The 24,577-nt window shown below is 44.0% G+C and overlaps 1 protein-coding gene across 1 annotated transcript in view; it reads left to right on the top strand.

The window, feature by feature from the left end:
• The window catches only part of NTRK2 (neurotrophic receptor tyrosine kinase 2), a 177,160-nt gene that overhangs the window by 71,463 nt on the left and 81,120 nt on the right, over window positions 1–24,577 (top strand). The gene's annotated exons all lie outside the window — the stretch shown is intronic.

Below are 24,577 nucleotides of genomic sequence, written 5' to 3'. Positions count from 1 at the left end.
GGGGATTATCATTAAGAACATTTATATACTGTTATTGAACAAAAAGTAGTTCACCAGGTGGTTTGCTTAACAAAATTAATGGTTCGTTGTTCCTAATGGGCTCACATTCACAAATGAAACAGCAACATTTCACTGGAAAGATGCCGCACTGGAGTGAAGAGGGACAGTTGCTACCCCTTATTTAAATATTAAAGCACCACCACTTTAAAGGCATGTCTTTGCCCGTTTAGCAGGGGCATAGTGCTTAGTTAGGTGCTGGGATGATTTGGAAATAGTACTTTTATCCTCTTGCTATGTCTGTTCTTTGGGTTTTGTGCAACAAAACAGCATGTGAAGAAGTCCCTTACATCTTGTTTACTCTTGGAAGTCCTTTTCATTTTCATAGTGTATAGGACTGATACTTTATCCAGTATTGGGACTGAGTCATGCTTGGTAGTAACTAAATGATAATCATTAAAGAAATAACTGGGCAACGTAGCCAATGCTCCTGTTAGCTGATTCCAGTCCCATCAGAGTTGTGTACTTTGAGAAGTTTGGCACTTCAAGTTTTCTACTGATTAATCTCCCTTACACAAAAAGGGAGAGTAGCCAGTAGAAAACTCAAAGTGCCAAACTTCTCAAAGTAATCTCAGCGTTTTATTCTCTCAAGACTATTTAAGCTTTCAGGTTCACAGATTCCCTCTTAACTGGTTTAGGATTTTACAGCCCAATCCATCATAACTTCCCATGCAGAGATGCAGAGACACCAACACAATGCCCGTTGTATCCCACACGGGAATTCTGACCTTGGGCGGCCTCCTTGGGTTAAGGAAACATTTGATCCCTTGCCCCAAGGTAAGCCATTGCTGACACATGCCTCCATTGACCCATGAAGATGGATCGGGCCCAGGAAGGGGCCAGGAATTGGTGGGCGTCACTACCGCTAAACCCACCTCTCCAGGGCCTGATCTGTCCTCCTTCCCGCACCCATTGCCACCTCAGTTCGCTCACCCCCACTCCATTCCACCACCACCCTGCCTCTCTCCCAGTCCCTATGCAGTCTTATCTGTGCTAGCGGGCATCCAGTGTTCATCTCTGCGCTTCTAGTAACAGTCAGGCTGTGCTCTCTGGAGAGTTGCATTTGTGGCAGCTGCAAAACATAGTATGCTGATGGAATGCCCGTTGAGCCAGCATAATGTACAGTTAGGATTGGGCTATAATTTATTTTAGTGATATTTTGCAGTTCAGCTTTAAGGCTTAGCCACAGTTCTGATTTATGTGTAACTCTATATGTACTGACAGAATATTTTGAATTCTGTGTTATCAACATGTTTATTTACCAGAACTGATTTATGCACCAACAATTTATACAAGCAACCAGACAATATAAGATATTATTTCAGTATTTTTGTACTTGTTCATTGTTCTTGCATTGTTCTTGCATTGCAGCATAATCCTATGCATACTTCCTTATAAGAGAGTCTCATTGAGTTTATTGAAGCTTACTTCCAAGTAAGCCTTAGGCCACAACCCTGTGCACCAGGGCGGTCTGAACTCCGGCCCGGGGGTCGGATTCGGGGTTCGTACAAATCACACTTTGAGCAGACCTTACCGTTCTGCTGGATTGCATTTAATTCTCCTCAGTTGTGGGACAAGAACGCTTTGGGTAGTTGTGTCTGCTGCTCGGCGTCCCAGAAGGCTGCGCAACAGGACATCCTGGCAGATACAACTGCCTAGAGTGTCCCTATCCTCCAACTGAGGATTAAACGGGGTGACCAGACAGAACAGTAAGATGCAAACTGAACGGGGACCGCATTTCTGTCATGCAATGGTGGTGAGTTTGGTCATTGCTGCTATACACACTTACACACACCTATCCAAATGGAACTATCCAACACCTCGGCTGGTGCTGGGTGTTGCAAATGTGCTGCAAGGCATGTTTGCATCACCCAGAGAGGAAGTGGCACTGGTGGGTGGCCTTTGCCACCCAGTCAATGCCACAGCAGGAGCCTCAGTCACCAGCATTGCTCAGGTAAGTGCTGAGAAGTGTGAAGGCATGAGGAGGGTCGGGTTGGTGTTTCTGGGCAGGGGAAGGGTGGGGAATGAGCGAAGCAGAGGGAGGGACAGGCCCAGGAGAGGGTAAGACCGGCATCTTCCCCTGAATTCTATCTCCTGAGTCAGGCTTGAAAACACGACATGGGGCTTCTCAAGTCTGCACCAGTGAAATAGCAGATGCAGACTCAAGAAACCCCATTGAACAGGCTGGGGCTTTACCCAGGTTAAGGAAAGAAATGTCCCCTTCCCCCGAGAAGACCTCCAGCCTGATGGGATCCAACATAGGATCCAGTGGTAGCCATTTGGAGCCGCTGCTCCTGTGCTGGAAATGATTGGGCCATTAACTAGGAATAAGTCTCACTGAACTCGGTGAAACTTATGTCCAAGGAGAAATGCATAGGATTGTGTTGTTAGGCTGCAATCTTATACAGATTTACCAGGAAGCAAGTTCCAATGATCATAATGGGGTTAACATTTCAGTAGATATGTATAGGATTACACTGTAACTCCTAGAGTTTTATAGGTTACAACACATGGTTATTTACTATTTTTGCTTTGGCAGTAGCAATGCTTAAATGAAGCTAGCTTCCTTCCTTCCCAGTGTGGCACAGATAAAGCTGGATGGAGTCAACCTCTGAAGCTGGAGTTTTTACTTGGATTATAAATTACCCTGTCACTCTAGTGCCTGTCACTCTAGAGATTTTAATCTGTCCAAATGGTGTCTGGTTTACAAAGAACATGGTTAATTAGAAAATTACTGACCCTTTAAACCACAGTGAGAATTGCACCAAGAATCAACCTCAGGCCATTAAGACTGTGATACATATTAAGCATCCAGAATTCAGTGCTAAAGTGGCTTTTTAGTATTTTACAAGGCAATAAAAAGAATTCATGGAATGTTTAAGTTCTGTTTTACACATACATAAGACCTGAGCAGGTAACAAAAGTATATTTGCCTTGTGAGGTTTAAATGAGAGCTATTTATTTCATAATTTGAATTAAAGTGTAACTTAATAGATTAATAGTACAATCCTGTGCACGAGTACTCTGTGTAACTCTATGGGGCTTATTCCCAGATAAGTGTGTTTAGGATTGCAGCCTTAGGGCAAATTTGTTTTATGACTATCATGTATAGAGAGCTTTAATTCTCCCCTTCATTCATGTGTGGCAGCTACTCATGCAGATCAGGTGACTTTTGCCACACCACTGGAAACCTTTCAACATGTGGTCAAGCAGTTACTAATAGTTATGTGCTTTAAAGTGGCTTGTACATGACAGCTATGAAGTATAAACCAAACTTTAGCTAAACAGGATAGGTTAAATGTTAAGAGCTGGAATGTGATGCTTCTATCTTGCAATCACTTGCATAATAGTTTGAACAGTTTCTCTCCCCCTCCCCCATATTTATGAGCATATACTCACATAAGCAAAGTCCCTCAAATCCCTCCTTACTGATAGCCAAATCTTATCTGTTCCCCTTCCCCCCCCCCAACCTCGTTGATGCAGCAGTGTCAAAATGACGACCACTGCGCCCTGTGGTGGAGGGGCTGTGGTGAAGGTCCAGGAGATGGTAAGTCTTCATGACTGGGGGCCCATTTCACCCCGTCCCCACCCTGCTCTGTCCTCCCACCACCCCTTCCACTTCTCTTGCTGACTTACCTTCATTGGTGATCAGTGGGAGAAACTCCAACGAAGGTGGGAAGGCACAGGCCTTCCCCGTTGGCACTCCTAGCAGCATCCTCTGTGGTGCGCCGACCAAGCCCCTTTTGCAACAGGTGCTGACTATGGCAATCCACATCAGCAGAAGATACAACCTGACAATGGCTGGTAATTTTAAGATTGGGCTCTGAATTCAGTGGGAGCTATGCCACTGGTATGGCCACAGCAAGGTGCCTTATGCAGAGTTTATATGTTTTATCTAGATAAGAATTTTAAGAACATAAGAACAGCCCCACTGGATCAGGCCATAGGCCCATCTAGTCCAGCTTCCTGTATCTCACAGCGGCCCACCAAATGCCCCAGGGAGCACACCAGATAACAAGAGACCTCATTCTGGTGCCCTCCCTAATAGTAATTGTACATGTAATCACAGACTGTTATTTTTTCTGTTTAACGTAACTCTGGGTAAGTTTAAATAAAATCCATTTCATTTCCCATGTGATATTTGGGTAGTCTAAAACATCTATTTTTATCTTGAATCATATGTATTTCATGTGCATCAGTAAGAAGAAGATCCCATTTTATTTTTTTTAAAAAAGCAAACTATAATGGTGCAAAAAGTATGTATTAAACAAGACTGTGTATGCAAAAGAAAAGAGCTCCCCCCCAAATGTTCAAATATAAGAATATACAGCAATTGAAAAATCTTCCAAAGGTCTTATTTCCCCCTCACACTAAAATTTAAAATGAAGGCTTCTAATTTAATAAATTACTTCTGTGTGAGTTTTCAAAAACATGAACCTCACAGCCCAATCCTAACTAAATTTCCAGTACCAATGCAGCCATGCCAGCATTCTGCAGCAGGAGATCAGTCACAGAGGCCTCCTCAAGGAAAGGGAACATTTGTTTCCTTATCTCAGGGCTGCATTTTGGCTGCATCAGTGCTGGAAAATGGGTTAGGATTGAACTGTCAATTTCTTTATAAACACATTTCTGAGACACAATATGCACTATTAAGAGTGTAGAAAAGCTACTGGGGAGAAAAATTCAGTAAAATCAGTAGCACTTCTGAGTTAACTATTTAGACTTGCACTGTTATTTTGTTTCCATTGTCCTCAAATAATGATTGCTTCCTAAATATGATGACTTCTTTTAGGACTTCAGCACAAATGAAGACCTAAAGGCCAAGCATGTAATTCAGCCCAGTGGGTTGTTTGGTTTTATTTTAAATAGTGGTTGGGGGGCATAAAATTTTAGTGGGGTTGGGGGGGGTAAAGACTTCCCCCTGCAACAGTTACACTTCCAGTCATGCACCCTGCACACTATTTTAAAAGAGAAAAAAAGCATGGAGGACAATTCTAACCAGTTCTACTCAGAAGTAAGTTCTATTTTGTTCAGTGGGGCTTACTCTTGGGAAAGTGTGGTTAGGATTGCAACCTTGATTGGTTAAAATCCTTAAAGCACTTTTGCAGAAGTAATCCTTAAGACAGTGTGCCATGCCTAAGAGGATTGTCCAAGAGGTTTGAGGATTCTGAGCTATGAAACATCATTCAAAGTTAATGACATGTTAGATTTCCTGTTCTTTAGATGGCATCTGGTAGCAGGTTGTGCAAATAGCAGATACAAATGACTTGCTTTTAATTGCAAACTTTTGTTGGAGTGCTGAGATCAATAGTTTCATCAAACAGCAGAATTAATTTATGAGCCATTTGTGTAATATTTTTGCATCAAAAGAATAACAGAATTTGTCTTATTGCTAGTGAACTGGCATTTATTCCACATATCATTGATTTTAATCTAAACAGCCATCTATAATTCCATATATATAATCAGACTTTTTTCAGTCAAATCAAATCAAAATGTTTATGTAGCTGCTATCAATGGCATTTTCTATTTGAGCAGAATGAAAATACTCAACAGTTGCCATAAGTCATCAACACACTGTGAATCTTTAGATACAACTTTACAAAGTGTTTTTATATTTCTTGTAAATAATTGACAATCACTGATTTTATCTGAAACAGAATTTTGACAATATGGACAGACTGTATTTGCTGAATTCTCTAAGCTTATTTTTAACAGGCCAATAAAATTTTATAATTCATTACCATTGTGTCTTGCATTTGTCATTAAGTATATAGTGGTCACTTGGTCCCTCACCCTTATTTGTGACACTCACCAACAGCAGTGTGCTGGCAGTAAGAGCTCAGGATTGGGCTCTAAGGGCAGAATTCTAACCAGGTCTACTCAGAAGTAAGTCCTATTTTGTTCAAAGGGTTTGCTCTCAGGAAAGTGTGGTTAGGATTGCAGCCTAAGTCTTCTTGAATGACTTCCTCTTGATGGAAACATCTGATAACATTTTCATACTTTTTATTTTAAATACTGCATGGTCAAAATAAACAGGTAAGAAAATCATGGAACTCTGCTTAATTACTAATTTCTTAAAACAAAGTAATTTGGTTAAGGCACTCAGCTTGGTAGGGCAGGTGATATACTGCTATTCAGCTTCACTTACTGAGATTTAATTCCCCATTTCTGAAGCCAGAGGTCATTTGGCTTGAGAGAGGAACCAGAAAAATATAAGGGATCTATCAAGGTTGACATCATTGTTCTTGTTTTATAAAAGATATTTGGGAAGTCTGAAGAGTGGCTGTGTTCAGTCATAAAACTGACTAAACTATGGTTAAACCATGGTGTCTCTTTTCTGTTATTTCTAGCTCTTCAGCTACAAAGTAGATAGTGAGAGTTTCCCCCAGTTTTTCTGTTCATCACGGAACTTTGGGAGATGATGGTCTCACTTGGTGTTGGGCTCCTGGGAAGATCATAAGAAGAGCCTTGTAGGATCAGGTCCTCATCTGGTCCAGCTAGTCAACAGTGTTTGGAAGCGTTGGAAGCTATGACAGATTGTGTGAAGTGCAAAGGGCTGATTTTTTTTTTTTAACGTACTTAGTCTTGGAAAGAATAGGAAACAGGAAGATGGATTAGACAGCTGTGTTCTATGAGAGAACAGAATTAGAGCCCAATCCTAAACAGTGTGCGCGGCTCACTGCCAACACGCACTATTGCAAATGTGCCATAAGACATGTTTGCAAGCCCTTACCTTGGGCCCAGCACAGGAGCTAGCCCATTGCGAGCCCATGCTGGGCCAGCTCTGGCTCTGGGCCCATGTTCGCCCAGACCACCTGGCAGCAGAGAGGTGAGTGGTGGTGTGGATGGAGGTGGGGATAAGGTGGGGTGGCTGTGGTAGAGCAAACTGAAGATCCTGTGGCTAATCCAGATGTTTAAAACTATATTTTGTAGATAAATATTCAAGTATGTCCTGGATGAAAGGTGTTCCTTAGACCCAGCCTGAACAATATATAGTCAGTACAATATATTGTATTGCTTACAGTTTGTCACTTTGAAGAACTCTCTAGCCTAAATCCCCTATGTATGTACATGTTAGGTGCCAGAGGTCTATTCGTAAGTTGAACTGAATGTAGGTTGAAACAGCTGGTTCTTGCCAGCCCAGTACTCTCAGTCCTGTGCAAAAGCACCACCAAAGGATGTATTATACCTGTGAAAAAGTGTCAACACAGTCACTTGTAACGTAGGTGCCTGTAACTTGGATGTCTGTAATCCTGGGAGTCAATGTAGTTGCTTCACTGTCATTATGTCCTGTGTGGCCCCCTGATTCTGAGATAGATAATAGGAGCCATATTGATATAACTGGGTCAGATCTTAAAACCCTCCGCCTTCTCACAGAAATGGAACAGACTGTCTTTCAGGCAGTATGTGAAAATGTTCCATTTTCTTTTTATAAAATAGCCAGAAATGTCATTGGATTGTTATGGGCAGGAATATTATCTGAGTTTTCTGATGGAAACGGAAAACAATCCATGAGTGTTAAAGCAATCATGTCTCAACATTGCCCTTTTTTGCTTTCTGTGCAGTCATGTCATGATTTTCCCATGGATCTGAATACTGCTGTTCTTATAACTTGGCAGAAGGAGATTTTACATTCTAAGTTATTTATGTTTGTGAAATCCGCGGTCACATATTTTCATTCTGAGAAAACAGAAGACTCCTAAGCACCTTAACAATCAGCCTAACTTGGCCATAGGGAATGACTTTTTCCCCCTTGCCCTTGACATGATAGCTGATAGGGTTGCATGGTATGTTTAGTATAGATTTTTTTTTGGCTCTCATGTGGAATGTGCTTGTTGAAAACACTTTGACAGAAGTAACCATAAAATAAATTAGCTTAATTTAAGAAAAGTTAGCAACCCAATCCTGAGCTGCCCAGGGCATACGACAAAAACGGTGCCGAGAACGGCTCCCGCCGCATCCTGCGTGCCTCGGGAGAAGGGGACTTTTGTCCCCGGGTAAGGGAAGCAGCCCCGCAATGGCATTCGTGTAGGGCATTTCCTCAGTCACAGCACCCAAACAGTTCTAGTATTTTCTATCTTTATTTAATGTCTTTGTAGCAATTTTCTTGGGAAGTTCTGAAGGCAAAAATTTTGGTTTATACAATTGCTGAGATTGCACCTTTGAAATTCTTTTCTTAGTGTGCTTTTTAAGCTTGCACACATGGGAAAATACTTTTTTTATGTGCAGGTAGCCTGTGTAATGGCCAATGACACAGTTCTGTGATTTAGTGGGAAAGAAGAGGGAAGTGAGGGTGAAAGATGCAACAAAACAAATTTATTTTTTGTTGGAAAAAATTAACAGTAACAAGGAAGGGAAAATCAAATAAAACAATGCCTAGCTAAGCTTGCCCACTCCTTCACAGCTGAACAATGCAGTGTGCCTAACTACTTATACCCATTTATTTGCCATTAGACTGCAAGTGTAAATAGTTATTAGGGAGTAAAGAGGGGAGGAGAAAGGAAGGTCTTAGAAGGACAAAGGGCACGTGTAACAGTGCAGTAATGAAGGGGAGAAGGAGCATTTGAAATGATCTGAGTTTCCCAGAGAGTCCTAGAGTTAGGAAAGTGGAAGGTACAGGGTGTGAAGGAAGGAAGATGGAGGAGGAAAGTCAAGAGATTAAGGGAGAGAGGGAGAGAGAGAGAGGGAAGTTAAATTCCTCTCTAAGGCAGCTTGAACTGCAGAAAAAGGCCATGACTAGAGAATGGCTCTCTGTAACCAAGAAGGGCTGCAGGCAAAGGGTGAGCCCCTAAGCAGGTTGTGAAGTCACTTCACCCTTATGCCATGAGGAAGGTAGTCCCTCCCACTGAATACTACTCAGCACAAAGTACATATGTGTGTTCCATGCATGTCTTGAAATAATAAAGAAAAAAACTGACCAGGTAAAAAAAACCCTCATCCAGATTCAATAATCCTGTGTAATAATAATCAGAGCGCGATACCATAGTCTTTCGAGACTGAAGGTTGCCAACTAATCCTGTGTGCACTTACTCTGATGCAGCATGGAGCTTACCCATCTACAATGATTGACTTTCCTCTTTATTTATGGAAGGACGTTTTCACATGAACAAGGGGATGGAGTATGGATGTAGAGGAACAATGGCTTTACCTCTCCCTAGAGGACTGCACTCAAATCAGCTGTCTCAAAGTCTTTGTTCTGTTTCTTCCCATTAAGTCTCCCCAGCCTTCAAGTTGCTATAGGGACCTTCTTGGGCTGTATGTCATAGGGAAGGGTGGAAGCTGTTGCCGACTGGGCTGATGGGTCTGGCTATCTCTCCTTCTGTCCTTATGCTCCACAGATTTCCTCCTAGGCCATGGGGTTAAGGCAGCCCTAGTGCCATTTGGAAGTCTCTTTCCATTGGTTCAGTCCCTTTCCCTCTGAGGCTGCCCAAGGACTAAATCCTGAAGGGATCTTCCCCGTATCATCTCCTCCCTTTCTTCTTTGGAACTCATCTCTTTCTCCAGTCTCTAGTCCACCCCTTCCTTGTTTCCTCCTTTGTTCTCATTCTTCCTCCCAGTTCTCTGGCTATCTCTCCCACCTCTCCTTTTCCTTCACCTCCTTCTTTCTTGGCACATATCTGTTTCCCCCTTTTTCTCCTTGCTTGCTTCACTATCTCCAACACCACTCCATGCTCTTCTCTGTCTCCCTCCATTTGTCTTTCTCCTTTCCTGTTTAAAAGGTTTTGCTGTCAGCTGTTATTCCCCATTTCCTGGTGCTCAGTGATGACTTCATCACCAGCCAATATTCCAGCTGCAGCCTGTGGCCAGAGCTCTTTTTGGTTTCTCTGAGTTTCCTATGTGATGTTGAAGCTCAGAGTGTTGCAGAAAGCTGGGTCCTCATAGTTAACACTTTGGCTACCAGGTTTAACATCTCACAGCCTTAGGGTGGTTGAAGGTGGGGAAGGAACTGGATAGAGCTCCCATAGGCCTATCTGCAACTACCTGAAGCCCTCTCAAAACACACAGTTACTCCATGAGAAAATACATTGGTGAGCACATCTGTGAGTTTTAAGCTACAGGGATTTGCATCCATACATTCACTCCAGTCCAGGAGCTTATTCATGAAAAAAGGTGTGCAAGACCCTCCCTCCAGCTCTGCCAATCATCCTTTGGCAGACTGCCTGTGTTTGCATATATCCCAGCAGCACTTGCACTCTGAAGGGAGTGGAAGTTTCCCTCTGAGAGTTAACCCTTCTGAGGGTGGTAAATGTCCTGCTCCTGCAAGTCACATCAGGTTTCACATGTTCTTTGCTAACTATGTTATGGCAAATTCCTACCAACCAGTTTATGGTGGCAGAACTCATGTTTCACCTTCGTAAGTGGTGTGGTGCCACTGTAAAGAGCATGTCATGACTGAGCACAGAGGAACCACAAGTGAAAATATCCAGTGGCTCCCTGTGCTCATCAACAGCCCACCCAGACTGCACTGGAGTAGGTAAGGTGGCTGCAGGGTGAGCTGTGGGCAGGGAGTGGGCCAAACCGAGTGGTAGCTTGAGGGGTGAGGATCTTGGCAACAGTTGCATACACTAGATCTTATCCCCCTTTCCCAACCTGAACCTTCCGCCTTCCTCTCCTTCGGTGTACGCCAGCAAAATATCTGACATAGGTCTAAGGAGACCCATAGATGACCAGAAAGCTTACCAAAATCCAAGAAGAAATGTTTTTTAACTTACCACTCATTGACCTTCTGGTCCACCCCTCCCCCTCCATAGCATGCCGCACGTGCTCTGTTGGCATGGATGCATCCTGCGGAGTAGTGAGGGCGGGTAGGATTGAGCTGTTAGTTTAGTGTGCCAGCATGCATGAAGGACTGATTCACTTGTGTGGAGCCTTCAGTCACTCCTTGGGGCTGGCTTCTGAGTAAGCAGGCTTAAGTATTGTGCTCCAAAGTCAGGCACATGGGGATGGTCTTTCAAGCAGCCACCCAACTCCCCTTCACAGCCACACTCAGAAAGGTAGAGAAGGATATTTCAATTCCAGACCTTGTTTTTGTGTGTTGTATGAATGTAAAAAGAGATTAAATTGACTCCACAAGATGTTGGAGTAGGTTTTTGTAACTGTATGTGGAAAATTCAGAATCCATAGATTAAAAGTGAAAAGGCTGTGGCTTATTCCATGGGGAACCTCACAGGCAAAGAAACTAATGTGGGTTTTGTACTCACTTATTGTGTAGGAAATGCTGATTTCCATGTGAGTTTTTGCACATTTGTTTTGGTCCTGAATGGGAAGTACATTGAACCACAATTGTTTGAAGATCATCAGCCCTAGCTTACAAAAAAAAATAGGTTGATTTTTCTGTTTCTTCTGTTCGGATGGAAATATGTAATTCATGTTATTCCCCCTCTCCCACAAAAATCTAGTTATCCTCATTTGAACAGTTTAAAAACTTATTTCACTTTGTTATTGCAATATATGTCATATACTTAAAAGCACACCCGAAATACATGTGTCAATGATTCAAGCTCCTGTTTACCTAGAAGAATATAAATCAATTTCACAATTACTTTTGTGAGTTCCTAGAACATTTCTCAGATGCAGCAGCTTAGCAAACACTTTATACATATTTTTTATTTGTGCTAAGTATTATCTGCTGTTAGTTTGCATTACTGAAGTCATTACTGATTATTTTAGGACACACCAACTTTACCCTTAAGCAAAATTATGCCATCATTTGTACACAAAGGATTCTAAAGAGAACAAAAGAATGGAGGGGGGAGTGTCTTTGGGAAAAGTATTCCTTTGAGTTGTTTTCCTTTCCAAGCTGGTGCCAGCTTTTACTATTTGCGTATAAATGCATGAATAAACCTATACATCTACCATGAAAACAGAATGTGTTGAATCATTGCTTGATAAGATTTCCTGTTTATATGACCATTATATGGCTATATATGACTTCATTGTCCCCAGAGCTCTAAGTTGCATGCTTCAATTTTTTTAACTTGTACAGTATTTAAAATCTTCCTCCAGTCTTCATAAAAGGTTTATTATGGAGGTGATTGTTACCTTGATTAACCATTTTTTATGGACTCTGGATTTGAATTCTTAATTCTAACAGCTCTAACAATTCTAAGCATTTTTACTGAGAATGGCACTAACTCTCTAGTTTACAATTGTAACATAAGGCTGTAGTCATTTCCACATTTACTGGGGAAAATCCCATATTGTTCAGTGCACTGCTTAGCTGCAATCCTATACAGACTCACTTGGAAATAAAGTATGTTCAACTCAGTGGGATTTCTGAGTTAAACTGCATAGGAGTGCACTGTAAAACTATGCTTTATTTAAGTTCTAGTCCAATTGCTCCTTGCAGGAAATGGGCAACCCAATCCAATGTAAATCCCTGTGTGGCAATGCAGCGGTGCTGGCGCCAGCTTGCTGCATCTTGTGACGGATTTTTGGCTGCTGAAGTTCTCCTTGGGATAAGCCCCAGCAATCGTAATGGGTCAACTCAGACTTGCATGAGCAATATCGCTGGCACAAGTCTGCGTTGATCCATACAGGTGGATCAGGCCAAGGAAGGGGGTTTGGATACAACATGTGTTGGCACTGCCAAACCTGCGCCTTCTTGAGCCTGATCCACCCACCCCACCACAGTTTCCACTCACTTCTACCTGCCTCTGCCCCGTTGAAACCCCTCCCAGCCCTTCCCCACCCTTGTGCTGGACTTACCAGGATAGGTAACTGTTCTGTAAAGCAAATCAAGTTTACCCCCCAAAAGCTTGTATCCACCCACAATCCACCCAAAACCCACAATAGCTGCATTCATTTGAAGTTATGTTTTATTCAGAGGGAGAAATCACTTCGAATGTAGGCATAGCTTACTTTTCTGTAACATCTTTTTACAATAAAGCCTACTGTGCTGTACCTTTAGACTAAGAAAAATACTGTGCAGCTGCTTTCCAAATTCCTGGTCTAAATCTCTTTCTAAGAGGAAGGGCAAGTTTTCCTTAAGGCCCTAGTTTCCATTTGCCTGAGAAAGGAAGGGGAATATAAAAGGCTAGGGATACAAATCAAGTATAAATGGGTTTAGGACCTATAGTCCCATACCAAAGTATGAGTTAGCTAGAAGCTTTTGGTGGGATCCCAGGTAAGATACCAGAAGCAACCGGCAAAGGTTAAAGACACATTCATGAGAGTCCTATGATCTCTGACTCTACATTGCTTACAGGAATTATAATGTTGGAAAGGGACTTCAACACCATTAAGTTCAGTCCCTGGCTTGAAGCAGGCAAATCCTCTCTAGAACCGTGTATCTTAAACTGTGGGTCCCACTAAGTGGGTCACAAGCCAATTTCAGGTGGTTTGCGTAGTACCTAGCTCAGCTGCCATTGAAACCTCAGAGCTGCTGGACAGGGCAGGTGGGAGAGAGGCATGGTACTTTGCCCTGAATAGGTGGGAAGATGGGCCTCTGCTGAATTAGATCCAGCAGAGTCACCTATATTCAGGTGTGTAAGGACCACTATGTATGTCTTCAGTTCCAAATCTGTAGAGCTGGATAAGAGTGAAGGGTGCAGAACTAGGGAGGCAGAAGTAGATATGGTGAGATACAACAGATTAGATGACTATTGTCTTCCTCAAGTTTCACTACAGGACTGCCCTCCCCCCAAAAGTTTTATAGTCAATCCTCTCTCTCAGTGGCAATCCTGGCTCTGGTGCTGCCCAGAGCCACAACCGCAAGCTGCCACCCCCCCCAACAGCTGGGCTGCTGCCCCCCGGTTCTGCCCCCCTACCTCCCTTCTGGAAGCCTGGGGAGGCTGCATGTGGCTTCTCTGACCCTCTGAAGGCCTTGTAAAACCCTCAAAGGGCCAAAAATGTCTCTTTTGGTTTCCTCCATAAACGCCTCTGGGAGAAAAACCTTCAGGTCAGTGTGCTGGCTGACTGAGTGCCTTGGGGGGGCACTCTTGGGGGGACCACAGGGGATGGATGGTGGCATGCTGCAGTCCCCTCAACCTGGGTTCCTGGGGCATTTGTCCACCTTGCCCCCCTCAGGTATACCACAGCTCTCTGTTTTACTTCTTGCTTTGCCTTTGAGGATGGAGGAGGCAAGTAGACTAGTGACTAGAAGAAATTCTGTTTTATACTTAGAACCTCCTATCAGTTAGAAAGAGCTCTGTCCTTTAGTACTCACAAATGCATAACAGCTGTCGAGTCCCTAATACTTGTGCCAACAAATATGGTAAAGCCAGGCTGTGGCAATGTTGAGCAATGTACTTTAGACATAGATAGATGGAAGTAATACCTCATATTTCTTTGGAGCCATAGGCCAAGTCATGCACAGCCTTAATACCCACTCTGGCAAAACTCCCATAAGTAGCTTTGTCTCAGCATGAACCAAGACATTTTCAAGATCTGATCGTACATTAATTTGTCAAAAGGAAAATAGGAGGAGTGGATTTTATGGATTTTCAGTTCACCGTTCTGCAGAACCTGAAACTGTTGTTCTTTGTATCAGAGAGAGGCAAATATCCACGATCAGTTTCTTTGCACTGCATTGTGAGCATCAGGATTCATTATTTAACCCATTTTTAGTGGCTAATGAATTAGACATTGTGTTTTAAATCTATTCTTTATCCTTGACTCATATAACATACTTGTAGTGAATTTGTTCTGTATTCTCAGGGCTACTGACCAACAGTGTGATCTTAGGCAAGCTTGCTGCAGAATAAGTCCATTGAACTACGTGGGAATATTTTTTTAAGTTAGCATACATTAGGCAAGTAAGTTTTTAACTGGGTGATGACAGGAAAAGGAGACTGTGGGTGCAATCCTAACCCCTTATGTCAGTGCTTTCCAGCACTGACATAAGGGCTATGCGGCTCTGAAGTAAGGGAACAAACATTTCCTTACTTTGAGGAGGCCTCCATGAGTGACACCCAACTGCAGGATGCAGCACGCTCTCCATTGGCACCGCTATGCCAGTGCTAGAAAGCACTGACATAAGGGTTTAGGATTGCGCCCTATATTTATTAAGGTCTAGGAATTCATCTCATCAAAGCCTTAAAAAGTCTGGGAACAGGGTACCCTACAGCCTGTCTCCACGGGGACCTGCCAGAGCCCTTTGAATGGTCTCAGGTTTGCTTCTCACATGCATGCCTTCAACAGATATTCAGCTGGCACCCACAAGAGATAGAGTCTTTTGGCTGGCAGCACGATGCCTTTGGACTGCTCTGCCTAAAAAGATTCCCTCTCTGCTTTTAAGCTGTCAGTTAAAACTTTTCTCTTCCATAACACTTTTATTGAGTTAATGTTTTATTTGTAAACCACTTTGAGATTTAGAGCCAGATCCAATCAGGCATGCCTGCAACAGTCTGCGAGCCCAGTCCTATCCAACTTTCCAATGGTGGTGTAGCCACAGCGCAGCCCCGATGAAAAGGAATAAACATTCCCTTATCTGGAGGAGGCCTCTGTGATTGCCCCACTCCTGCAGGATGCAGCGCATGACCTGTTGGCACAGCTGCACCAGTGCTGGAAATTTGGATAAAATTTGGCCCTGTGCCAGTCTGGCACTGGAGGTGGCTCAGCATGAGCCCGCACTGATGCAGCACCAGGCAGAGGACAGAAGACAGCTGCCCAGAGCTCTGGGTGAGCGCTGGGTGGCAGAGAGGTAAGTCTTGGTGGGGGAGGTGTTCTAGGGTGGGGGAGGGTGGGAGAAGGCATGGCAGCAGGGGGGAGGGCAGACATGGCGGCAGGCCCTGACACTATATCCTAACCTCCCTCCCAACACGAGTCTCCTTGAATCTGCCCTTGCTCAATAGTGGGCTCAGATCCAAGGAGACCCATCGGGGCAGCCTGGCCGTTACAGGGGGAAAGCAGCATAAGCTCCCTTATTCTGAGGGGCCCTGGCGCTGCTTCCCAGCCCAACGGGATGCAGCGGTAGCCATTTGGCATCCCTGCAGCCCTGGGCACTAGGAAGCATAGGATTGGGCTGTTAATGGAAAGCAACATTTAATACATTCATTAAAAAAATAAAATATAATTGGCTGGGATACAGGGATGGATGGTTTTTTTGTTTTGCTACTGCTGTTCTTGTTCTCATCATATGTGGCTTTTTAATTTCTCTGTGACACTGCTCTTCCCTCTTTCAAGTGTTTTTTTTTTTAATTGCTTGAGTTTTCATTGTATCTTGTCTGTTTTCTATTCTATATTCTAAAGTTTATGATTGAATTTTGTTGTTTATAATTGATGTTTATAACTGAATTTTGTTAGCTTCCTTGGACCATTTGGGGAAAGGCGAATTACCTTTGAAAAGTAGATCAGTGAAGTGTTCCACGGCAGATCTATGCCTGTTCACATGGAGTAAGCCCAAGGTCATTCATTAACCAGTAGTTGCAACAGCAACCCTTGCAGCCTGGAGGATTGCCAGTGGGACCTTTCCTCCTGTGGGAAATAGTAGCCATGAAGAGCCCTGATTTGGGTCAGGATCATAGTAGAGGGAAAGGGTTAAGTCCTCCCTCTGCCTCCATCATGGACACATCCTGGTTCAGACCCCCTGCAGCTGCTTTTTAGCCTCACCAAAATCCCAGGCATACAAAGGCTAAACTATGCTTTTGGCATAATATGTACTTCAGTGATGTCAAATTCCATTAGCAATCAGCATCTCTCTTACTTCAGGGCTGTAATGGCTTTAACTATGAACTTAACCCTAAACAGTTACAAAAAAACAAAAAGAAAACCAGTGGAAAAAATAACAATAAATGAAGTGAGTCTCTTGGAAAAGAGAGCAGATTGTAAGGAGAGAGGCCACTGCCATTGGCTGAAATCCTTTAAAGCAGCAGGCTGCTAGCTTTAAACTATTCCAGTATCAAATATGCAGCTAAGAACTTCTTTGGTGGCAACACAATAATAAAAAGTGAATAGCTAATACGGGTGTACACAAATTTCAATGGCAGTTTTCATTCTCTACAGAGCTAGTGCCTTTTTAATGCTGCAGAACCACTGTCTGAAAGGTGTATTTAAATTAGCACGAATAACCCTTTGACATTGTTGTAGCTTATTTTAGTACCCAGAAACAAAACATAGCTATTTCTCTACTCTCACTGTTGCAGATTGCTAGTGTTATTCTATACAGGGAACACTAAAGCTGCCAGTCCAGTGCATTTCCTCTTCATCAAAATCAGATTGCAAGGTAACCCAGCATAGCTCTCTTAAGTGCCACAGAAATTGATTTTCCTGCCAAACAGAAAAGGTGTAACATGACAATGGCCTGATCAGTGAAATGAAAGCTGCACGAAGAGGTGTTTCATTCCAGCAGGGTTCGTGAACTGTATCCTTGAGCTGGGATCCTAGTTCAGTGGAGGGTGAGCAGAATCTTGCAGGTTGGTTCTTGAACTTGAACTTCCTGCAAAGGCAACTTCTCCTCTCAAGGATCCAGATGAAATCCTCTGCTTCCTGTGCTGTAGATGGCTTTGAAATAGGCAGATTGCCTGGAATGTGGAAAAAGAGGGAACTGATCCATTCAAAGATTCATCAGCCCTCCAAAGAATGCAAACAAGAACGTTGATACAAATAGATGACAGCTTTTCTTTTTAACTTGAGTTGTCTCTGAGGCAAGTATTTGTATAGCAAGTATTTGTGTAGTGTAGTATAGCTTTGGAATCAGTAGCCTGATCCTGTGATCTGCTTCCCTAACAAATAAGGGTGTAGGATTGAGTGCTTTTGCCTAAGCCTGCTGCCATTAGCCAGTCTTATATCATGAAGCTTGGGCTTCTTTCCATAAACTGACAGTTGAGAAGATAATGTGCTTACAACCGCAGTTAAAAATTGGAGGTGCTGCCAAAACCCTGAGCACCCTGGGGAACATAAAAATGATGTGCAGTGAGAAAAGACCCAGAGGCCAACGCCAAGAAAGGATGGTGTGAACAAAGCCTTGGGGGGGGGGAAGGGGGAGTTGCTTGAAAAGGCATTACCTTATTTGACTGCAAAACATCAGGATGTTTACAACTACGTGTCCTCGCTGGGTAATACTTGAACATTATTTTTAAAATATGTATATGTAGCTGAGTAAATTGCCCTTAACAGCCTTTGTTAAAATCTTTCTAAGTAGTTCTTATTGGAATTATGAGCATCTCCTGATTCTATTTTAGATGAAGGGTAGATCAGAGAAGAGCTGAACTGGTGAATCAGGTGAAAGGTCCACATTAAATCTTTTATCCATCCGTTCACATACGAGTCAAGGAGCTGTTTCCAGTCATTTCAGTAGGCCTTGTCTTCTTACGGTCTAATCCTATACTTACTGGCCAATATTCTAGTGCCTCTTCTGCTGGTGCTGACTGCTGTAAAGCAGTCAGCACCGTTGTAAAAGGTGCTCCAGCTGTGCACCCAGTAGACCCTGGTGCCTTCCCGCTCATGTCATTGGCTCTCTCTCAGCTTGAGTTGAAAGTTACTTGTGATAAGCAAGATATGAGAGAAGCTTTGAATCAATGAAAGATCAGAAATTGTAACCAGAGTAAACACAGATGTACGACCCAATTTTATTTTGGCCTGCAGTTGTTAAGTACGGTTACAGCAGCGTGAAAGGTGCCCCACCATCAGGCAATCTGCAGCCACAGGCGCAAATAGCTGGAGGCTCTGCATACCTGCCAGCAGCCCATCCAGGCTGCACTGCAGCAGGTGAAGAGGCAGAGGGGGTGGGTTGTGGATGGTTCAGGAGAAGATCAGGGCAGTTTGGGAGGAATTGGGAGTGGGAGGCGGCGGCAGCCCACACTGGACCTATGTCCCTCTCCTGGACCAGCCTTGCCCCCTGACTCTCCTCACAGGTACACCAGCCAAAGGGCATGAGTCTGAGTAGACCTGTTGAGGGTCAAGCAGCCTATGGAGAGGTAAGCACAAATATTTTTTAACTTATCCCTTCCAGGCTGTCTGGTTCCTGCCCCACCATAGCACGAAGCACATTTTCCATCTGTGGTAACACATGTTATGGACTAGCCAGGGATAGGATTGGGCTGCTAAGCACACTGCTCAGATATAGCAAAATGACACCTCTGTTATTATTTTAATGCATTTGAGAAAAACTGATACAGCCTCAACAAGCCTAGTTCTGTTACATTCATTCAGCTTTTTTCAGTCAAGGGAAAGTCAAAGTAGCAAGAACGAGACTAGATTAACCTTGAGTGATACAAGTAGTAGGTGGTGTTGGCTTTTAAATGGGCCAGTAAAATCCTCTTCTTTCTTCAGATGCTACAGATTCCCCTCTTCCCGAATGGCAGTGTTTCTGTGTGGGAATGTGAGCCAGTGTACGTTGTGTGTGGGAGTGAGGCTATTGTAGGGGGTAGAGATGATGTGACTGTTTCTGGTACTTCCATGCCTTATGCAGCAGAAGATGTTTCCACCCCCACAACTTCCCCACCCACACAAGGGCCAGTCACAATCTGTGCATTTTTGACAGACTATATAATATACGAAGATAATTGCTATCCATAAATTTCCTGACTTGAGTCTATCTTGGCAATGATACATGCATGGTGAATTTCTTAGAGGGATACACATGTGCTACCTCACACAATTCAGGCAATCTTTGTATAAAAGAAAAACTGGAGTGGAGAGAAAGAAAGAAAGAGAGAGAGAGAGAGAGAGAGAGAGAGAGAGCTCACTACAGGAAGACACATTATCTTTCTTTTTCTTCAGTCTCTAAGGCCCAAACCTACCTAAATCCCTCCCACCAATGCATCCACACCACTGGAGTGCATGCTGCATCCTGCGGGACAGTTTCAGGTCCTGGAGGTCTTCTCCAGATCAGGGAGCATTGGTTCCTTTGCCCAGGAGTAAGCCTCTGCCTGATTCTATGCCAGCTACTTTGCTAAGGTAAGCCTGAGTGGACTGAGGCCGCTGGATTGAGTCCAGGAAGGAGGATAGGATATCGGTGGCACTGCTGCCACCAATACAGTCATGCTTTGTTATCTGCAGGGATTCTATTCCCAGAACACCCTCAGATGCTGAAACCCATGGATAATGAAATCCATGGGTCAGGCCCACCAGACCCTCCGAATGTGACCCTCCGAATGTGCATAAAGACATAAAAATGCCACTTCCAGTTTTCCTCCAGAAAACACTGAAATGTCTTTAGAAGGCATTCTGAGGGCCAGGGAGGCCCTGTGCGGGCCCTCAGAACACCCGCTGTTAGATAAAACTGTGGGAGCCAAATCCACAAATAAACAGTCTGGACCTGTACTGTCCCCTTCCCAGCCTTGATCCACCTACTTCTCCACCCCATTCTCCATCCCATTCCTATCCCCACTGGTTCCACCCACTCACTGCTTGCCTCCCACTTCCTGTGCTAACTTACCAGCGCTGGGGCTCTTCTCCAGCTGCTGGCATGCAGCTGCAACCACTCACGGTTTGGAGCGGCAACCTGGCTGCACTAAATGGTGTGCCATGTTTTGCAAGAGCTGTAAATGACTTTGCGCTGCTGGAATGCTAGTTCCGGCAGCACAAGGCCCCATGAGGCAGGAACTCTCTGCACACTTTCCTGTGGGTAACTCTCCTGAATACAGTGGGACTAAATTCTGAGTAAACGCGCCTAGAATTGCACTGTAAAGCAGTAGTTCTCAAACTTGTTGGAGATTTATTCCCAAAGGAAGTCTTTGCAGGGGAGGAGCAAGGGCAGCAACATGATCCCCAGGATCGCATCGCTAAGGAGGGTGAGAGGGGGTGCTTGTACTTACAAAGTGTCTGGGCGAGCAGAAGGAGGTGCGGGGAGCCTCACACAGCCCTCCACAGGGCTCCCCAAGGCTCGGAATGTTGAGCAACAGTGCATGCAAACCACTTCCTGGTTGCATCACAAACTGGAAGTGGTTTGTGTGTGCTGTTTCTCAACATTCCAAGCCTTGGGGAGCCCTGCAGAGGGCTGCAAGGGGCTCTCAGCACCTCCTGCTGCTTGTCCAGGCACTTTGTAAGTACAAGCCCCCCCCCTCACCCCTAGGGATTCTAGGGATCACACTGCTGCCTCTCCCCTTCCCCCACCCGTTAAAGGGATGGGGGAACCTTTACACAAACTGGTTGGTCGTGACCCACCAGTTTGAGAACCACTGCTGTACGGCAAAGAGTTTTCCTTTAGCTTGTCTAGCTTTTTCTTTCAAGATAAAGAAAAAGTTTTTAAAATGAAAGCAAACGGATACATGGAGCAGAACATTTCTCCTGCAGAAAACTGTTGTTACTGTGGAGTTCCTTGTATTTTTAAAAGATGCTACTGTTCAGCCCTCATATGTAGTTACTATTCGCTATTAGTGGTCTGCATCGCCCTCAGAGTTTTTTTCTTTAATGCACTTCTCCAACTTTTGGTTGGAAACCACAATGGGGTAAGTGAAAATGAAATCAATAGAAAGTGTCAGCAAATAGTCCCTTCTCTTTTTTGATACTTAGGTGAACCCATTTATGGAAGATTTAAGCAGCAGTTAGGCATTTGACAAGAAAAATTACCCTTTGCCTCAGAGTTCATGCTGTCTGTACACATGGTGGAGACAATGGGGCAGTGAAAGATTCTTGCTAATTCCAATTGAGTATTTCAAATGCCTCTCTGAAAATGATTTTGCATGCTGGAAACCTCATATGTATATTTGGGTTGTTCAGTTCCCTGTTGGCTCGGAAATGTTACCCTTTGACTGTAATGAATTTTGGCAGCACATTAAGGGAATGGGATGTAGTTTCTTGTCTAATAGCCAGTCTGTCAGATAAGCAAGCATTAAAACAGATTGTACACCAGTTTACTCACATTTGTCAAGGGACACTGACAAACTAGGTATTTAAATAGGTGTGAATTTAGCTATCTCCTGACACACAGAAACTTGCCATCTGTTAATTACATAATGAATATGGTGCAAAAGAAAAATAGGTATTGCAAAATCTGTAAAACTATCCCTACTTTCACTTACGGATTTACTGAAAGCATTTATGATCCTGTTTTAAAATATTAAAATATGGCAATTCTTTTATTTCAATATTTTAGCTTCTTCTGCTGTTCTATTCATGATGACTTTGAAGCAGAGCACACCTTGTGCCCATGCATTGTGTTCATAGCCCTTCCATGAGTGAATTTTCGCATTGATTTCAGTGTTGTGGGCACATAAAGTTGCACTTGATATTTAGTTCAAACACTGTTAGGTTTGTGGGAGTTCCATGTTCATTCACGTATGTAAGGAACTTTGGATAGGGTTAAATGGCTGCAACCTTTTGCCCATTTAGCACCAGTATAACTGCAATTCCTGAGACCGCCTGGGAATACTGGGTGCTGTAGACTTATACTATAGTCTTTTGAGACTGAAGGTTGCCAACCAACTGCAATTCCTAGGATTCTGAGGAAGATTGGGTAGTTAAACTAGTAATGGATATAGGTTTGTAGAGTTAATATATCCCCTGGAGTTCCTCTGGTGTTCCTGCAATCTAGACATATTACTTGTTTAACTGTATGCTTCGTGTTCTTGAACTCTGGTCCTGTCTGGACTTGCATTGGGGTAGTTGTGCCTAACCAGCAGCTATATATAACAAGTGAGAGCTGATGGAGTGCACTGGCTAAGAGACGGGCAGCCCAATCCGCAGCTGCCATGGCATGCAGCTTCGGCACCGAAAACGGCTGCTGCCACAACCTGCACACCACGGACTACCATGGGCGGTACCTTGGGAGAAGAGGAGTAGTCCTGCAATGGGGCTACTCAATTTTTCAAGGTAAAAGCGTTTGTGTAGGGCTCTGAGCCCCACACAAACAGACACAATCCAGTGGAGCCAGCACACTCCAGACACAATTCCCACACAAATGCTCCCCACACAATCCAGTGAAGCCCCGCTCCCTCCCCCCAGCATGCCTCCTGCCCGCCCTCTCTCTGCCTCCCTCCCTCCTCCCCATCACTCTTCCTCCCTGCCCTCTCTCCACCATCTGCCTGCCTCCCTCCTCCCTGGAATGCCTGCTCCCTGCCTAACTCCCGCCCCCACTTACCATGCCACGGCTCGGCGGTCCACGTGACTGGCCAGTGCTGGGCTAGCACGGGTGCTTGCCCAGCAGTAAGGCTTGCAAACGTACCTTATGGCATGTTTGCGACAGTGCGCACTGGTGGTAAGCCGGCACGTCGAGCCCAGGATTGGGCTCTGAGTGATGAATCAGTACTTCTCAGACTTGAATCTTGCCTCTGCCGTGCACTAGGTGGCCTTGGACAAGTCACTCCCTCTCAGTACACCAGCTATAGTGTGAGGGTAATTGTACTTGCCTTGCCTTACAGCAGAGGCTCCCAAACAGGGGTGTTGTGACACCCCAACAGTCTTGTTTGGAATTACCAGTGGTAGTGCTGGCCCTCTAAAGGGTGCCTGGAGCCCACAGACCCCTCTGCAGCGCTCCCCAAGCCTCAGAATAACTAAAAATAGTGATTGTAACCCACTTGTGATTTGTGATCACAAAACAAGAAGTAAGTTGTGATGGCTATTTTTAATTGTTCTGAGGTTTGGGGGCCTTGCAGAGGGGTCCAGGGCTCTTTGAACTCTCTGGAGGGCCGGCTCGGCCACTAGTAAGTTTTTTAAAAAGCAGCCCAATTGCTTTACTGCCTTTGCCTCTCCCCCACAAGCACTTACATCGTTTCCCAAACTCCCAGAGAGTTTGGGCACCACTGTTAGGACAACATTAAGATAATGTTCAATCAAGCTGCCTTGATAACATTCAGTGTTCAGTGATAATGATCAAGCCACCTTGAGGGCCCTTAAGTGGGGTGGAAAGGCAGGGTATAAATCTCATAAATAAATACATGTGAAGCAGTCTGCAGTGTCAGAGCGCGTACCAATCTTTGGCAAGGAGAATGGAGTTTTATGCAGATGTAGAACCAGTGGGTGCAAATCACTGCTTTTTCAGGTAAAGCGGGAAAAACAAACATATACATATATAACTGGGATAGTGTTCATTTCTGTCCAGTGGATACATGAATGGACTCATGAAGTGTTCTATCTCATGCTAATAAGGAAAAGCCAGGCCATGGAATGCTTCACTGTACCCCTGTTAAATAATAGATCCAGGAGAGCAGCTTATTGGTTGTGGCCCTTTCCCCATAACTTCTATTAAAATATAAAGAACTGTGTTTCTGTCAAATTAAATTTGTATTTATCTGTTGCCAACCTAGTTTTGAAATTTAGCAAATTCAGTATCATGAGGCCAAGAAACATCTTTCTTAGGAGAGTAAAAGAAGGCGTTATTTTTAATGTCTTCTGCCATCTTTGACTACTATGCATATTTCTGCAAGCAGCTTTGTTATAGGGGCTTTATTTATTCAGAGTTTCTCTGTTAGCTCACTTTGGCCTCTCAGTAACCCATGGGTGTTTAGGCAAATAAATGATTGAAAAGAGGAACAGCCTTGTGGTACAGTAAAGCTCCAATTATCTGACCTAAACAGAACCAATGAGTGGTCTGATTACTGTGCTCTACGGCTGCTTGGAAGCAGTTGGTGCCAGCAGAACACAAGTTCTGTGGGCAGGGCAACCCAATAGGATTGGGCTGTTTGGAATACTATCT

Source organism: Tiliqua scincoides, chromosome 2 (genome assembly GCF_035046505.1).
Source record: "Tiliqua scincoides isolate rTilSci1 chromosome 2, rTilSci1.hap2, whole genome shotgun sequence".
NCBI classification, from domain to species: Eukaryota; Metazoa; Chordata; class Lepidosauria; order Squamata; family Scincidae; genus Tiliqua; species Tiliqua scincoides.
The sequence above is the reverse complement of the archived record's forward strand: the minus strand, read 5'-3'. Positions and strand labels throughout refer to the sequence as shown.